This window comes from Palaemon carinicauda, unplaced genomic scaffold (assembly GCF_036898095.1).
Source record: "Palaemon carinicauda isolate YSFRI2023 unplaced genomic scaffold, ASM3689809v2 scaffold103, whole genome shotgun sequence".
NCBI classification, from domain to species: Eukaryota; Metazoa; Arthropoda; class Malacostraca; order Decapoda; family Palaemonidae; genus Palaemon; species Palaemon carinicauda.
Genome location: NW_027168516.1, coordinates 310,001 through 315,000, shown reverse-complemented (window position 1 = coordinate 315,000; position 5,000 = coordinate 310,001).

Here is a 5,000-nt window from a genome sequence, read left to right as displayed (position 1 = left end):
GTTGTCATTTGGAAAGGGGATAAGGAGGGAAGGTTTGAATCTCGCTGAGCACTTGTGGTTGTTTGTGTTATTTTTTACGGGTTTCGTGCACTAGTGAAAAGAAGATCATTAAATGTTTGAGGACTGTCTGGAAGTGCTAGCATTTCTCTAAAATTTAGCATGGTCTAGTTTTTTTTCTACAGAGCAAATTTTAATAGTTTAAAGTTTCACTCTTGCATTTGTCTTTTATTTTCTTGCACATTATACAGCAAGAGTCGAGAAACCTGAATTCAGTGAATTTTGTACAAAAGTCACTAACTGGCAACTCTTAAGTTCTTTACATTTCTGATGAAACTAGCTTCCCGGACGAAACATTTTGAAACTTCACTCAATAAAACATAGAGTACATTAAGCATGATTTTATAGAAATGGTGGTATATTTTCTACAAAAATATCAGCTAGATCATAAGGGAAAAATTAACCCCATAATATTAAATCATGAGTGACTTTAGCCACCGTAGTAATGCATTTACGGCAAAGAACGTATTGGAGAGATAATTATGGGCGGAGTCTACCGAGACAGTGGCAATATCACTGTGGCATTCACAGTCTCACAAAGTATATCTACGTGTATATTGTTCTGTCACACACGATTGGAGCTACCCAGCCGCTACCGGAAACTAAAATTTTAGCTGATCGGAATTTCACCAGATTTTTTGAAATTAAGACACAGTCAATCGACGAAACACTGTCTCAAAGAATACAATGAAGAAGATTAAAAATCCGTTCTGGGAAATGGGAGACCCCGCTACACAAACCCAGAAGTAAACGAAGAGTTAACCATTGTTCTATAACCAAGCATTCATTATCATGATAATTTCCTAGTTGCAATCGTAGACAAGCCAGTGTACGTGCGTGCATGAGACACGTGACGTGCAGTACGCACATCAGGAAGTTTCGGTGCAGTCAAGGTCCTATACAAAGACTATATAATGAAGGAAGATAGAAAGGCTTGGGCTTTTAACACGCAAATGAGTGTGCTATGAAAAGATGCCAGATACTCCCATGCGAAACGAATGGCTCCATCTGTTGAGCGAGCAACCAAACATTCAGAGCGGTAATGCTTACGGGTATATAGGATGGAATTTGATTGTAAATTTTGCGACATATTTGTTCATAATTTGCATTACTATGTCAGTATATTTTACTCATATATTCATGATATTCTTAAATTTTAGGTAACTAAATTGCAAATTATGTTTCTCAGTATATTTTTCAGAAATTCAATAGCTATATCTCTTATGGTTTTGTTAATTTTCTTGCAAATTTAAGTATTGTAGAGTATATTACAACTATTTTTAAATGTTCTATACAATACCACATTCTAATAAATTAAAACATACTGTATATCTGATTTGTTAAACTTAGCCACAAATGCTTATGTGTAGGCATACATTTAATTACAGTTTGTAGGCCACTGTAAGATGGAGAGCTATTAGGTGTATAAAAACACAATTGTATTTTATTTTTTATTGAAATGGAAAAGCATGATGCACTCATGTTATAAACTAATAAATGTATAATTGTATAATCAAAAGGATAAAAATAACACAAAATTGTATCACACACAAAAATAATCCAAAGGGGGTTGGAAATAGAAATAAGGTAGCATACAAGCCAACAAAAAATGAAAAACAAAAGAGATTTACTGTGGATGCCTTGCCTTCATCTTACATCCACGTTCTTTGTCCTTAAGGAACCTGTGAAATACCAAATGAGGATCGGTTTCTTTTTGTTTATGGCACACAACACACTTGTGTGACTGTCGCCGCCATGATTTCATTTGAGTCAACTGTCAAATTCTAAATATAAACAAACAGACGACAAACGATGTATACCTACAACGCCATCTGAAATCGGAGCAACCAACTATTGTGTTTACTTTGGAGTTGCCAGCTAGCGTATTAACATTCTATTTTGAACCTTCCTATCTTCCTTCAGTATATAGTCTTCGGTCCATTAATCGGTGAGGTCGGCTCATCAGCTAACGAAAGAACGTTCCGTCTGCGCATGACGTCACACTACCAGAATTCTCCCTTGACAGCATTAGCTGACAGGTATATCTCGATGCAAGATTACTTTCCAAAATAAAAATACTTCTTAATGTTTTTCCATTACTTTTTTTTCTACTTAAAGTACAGATTATCCTTATGGCAGACCATATATAAAATTTTAATAATAATCTGATGTTTCTGAACATAGTCATAGGGTATAGAGGAGGTATCTTTCAAGGGAACACAAATAGTGCAATGTATTGACTGTCACTTATCATTAACCAAAGAGGTATAGGTTGACGTAAAGAAAGTTGTCCATGGTACTAAATCATATACAACGAGTTAAGGATTAATATAGAGACAGTTGTTTTGGTACCATGAACTCTCCTTTTAATACTAATAGATTAACAGAACAAAGATGCCAGTCCGTTAGTGATGGAATTCAGATAAGCATGAGTTTGTTCGGTGAGAGACCCTGAGGGGAAAAAATAAGTTGTTGTTTTCAAGGTTTTTCTTACCCTACTCCGGCAAGTCCTTTGTTACGTTGCACTCATGTCGATTATGTTGTTGAGGTGCCGAAAAAAAAAAAAATGATATTCCTGCTAAAAATTCCACGACCTTGCCAGAAACACCAGGGACACCAGTTTTAATTTCAGTAGCCATTGTTTTTATGCATTCCGTTCCTGGTCTAAGACCATTGCCATGCATTGCTGTAAAAAAATCTCTATTAAATTTTAGTTTAGAAAAAAAAGTCGTCTGATGTTGCATAGAGTTTTCCTTCACATATATAATGGACCCATGTCTCTGACGACTTGCTATTATCAATATACCCTAAATTTTGATATTCATACAAAAACTTTATCACTATATATCCACCGATATATCTTAAGGACTCTTCCTCGATAATAGAACGTGTGGTGTCTCTGGATTTCTGACATTTAGCAAATTCTGTTTCATCAGGGACCATTTCGTCATTCTTAAGATTCACATCAAATTCCAGGTCTCTAAAAAAGATGTTTATCATACATATTTCTACGGCCAGTTCCCTGTCATTGAAAAAATTATCAGGTTCATTTCCATCACGTCCAGATAATACCCTTTCATGGGATAACAGGTCAAGGTTTTCAATTCCTTTTTCGTAGTTTGCCATATCGCTAACAAGTTCAATATCCCTACCTTGCAAAAAGTTTTTCATCTGCCTAATCCATCTGCCTAATCCATCCCAAAAAAAATTTCATGATAGTCTTGATTCAATCTCCGAGTCACAAAAAAGAAAAAATGTCATGACTGTTTAAGCATGTTATGTAGTCCAATCATCGAGTGACAAGATAATATCACACCTTTTTAGAATTTGTAAAGGCAATTAAATTTGGGGATTTTTATCCTCATTCCCAGCATAGCATCAACCATTGTTTGTAGAGGACTTTTCTGGCTCTCCAAATCTCTCCCAAATGCATTGTGGGTTTGTATGTCTCCTAACATCATAGATGAATGAATGACTTTGAACCATTTATGCACTGTAGCTATAGGATCGGCAGATTCTTTCCAATTGTTGCTCTCTAGTAAGCCCCTTCTCCTAAAAAATACAATGCCTTAGCACAGTGGTATTCACTAATTTCTTTTCAGGAAAGCCAAAAGTTTGAGACATACTCAGAGCGTGAGTAACATAAGCTTATATATATATATATATATATATATATATATATATATATATATATATATATATATATATATATATATATATATATATATATATATATATATATATATATATATATACTTTATATATATATATATATATATATATATATATATATATATATATATATATATATATGTATATATATATATGTATATATATATATATATATATATATATATATATATATATATATATATATATATATATATATATATATATATATATATATATGTGTGTGTGTGTGTGTGTGTGTGTGCATGTGTGTGTGTTCGTGTGTTTGAACTAAATTTAATTTTTGTGGGTTTCCAAAGCCAATAATCTATAAAATAAAACTAGTAACCTGCCTTATTAATAAATTATATTGATATTCTTCGCTTTACTAATGTAGAATACAAAATAGATATGGTATTGTCATTTTACGTTTTGATAAACGGAAATGAGCTATCTGTTCCTTCACTTTCTCCAAGCTCTACTTGTAATTAGTCACTGGAAATGTAGATTACAAACTGTATCTGCTCACAAAATAGCACATCACTTTATGCACAGTCTGCTTTCAAAACTGGGAAGTTCGTATCAGCGAAGATATGCCTGAAATTTTCATCACCTGATTTTAAAATTGCTCTAGCATTCCATTTGCCTACAAGTCGACAATCTCAGATTCCACAGAAGCACGATCAGGGCAATTTTCAGCGAGTTTAAAATTTATAAAGTGAAGAATATCTTGTACATCATTACACACATAAATCTTGACTCAAACTCCTTTCCCAAATCTTTACATTTCAGAATTGCTAAGTGTGGCTCTTCTAAGGTTTGGAAAAAGTACAAATTGTCTGTCCGGTATGGAAGGTGATGTGGTCTTGTTTTTAAATGCTGTGACACCCAGCATTACAGCTGGTGTTTTCCCTTGCCCTGTAGCTTCTGATTTTGTGAATTTAGATGGCAAGTGAGATCTTTTCGGAATGTCAGTTTCATTATCCACCCAGGATTCTTCAGTTCAGGTTCAACTTATCCTTTGCTTGGCAATCGTTCCCAAACACATAACTGTGCAGCATCACAAAAATGTTTTCGTCCAATGCAATGCTAAAGAATTGAACAGCTGACATGCCTGCAATTAACTGACGAGAAATGCAATAGCCAATTTCTTCAGTCCTCCTTCTTTTGGTTGTGTCTGTTATGATTTGTTTGAAAATTGATTTTCTACTACTAAAACCACAATACATTTTCTCTGCTAAAAGACATGCTTTAACAACCTCTGGATCTGTAAA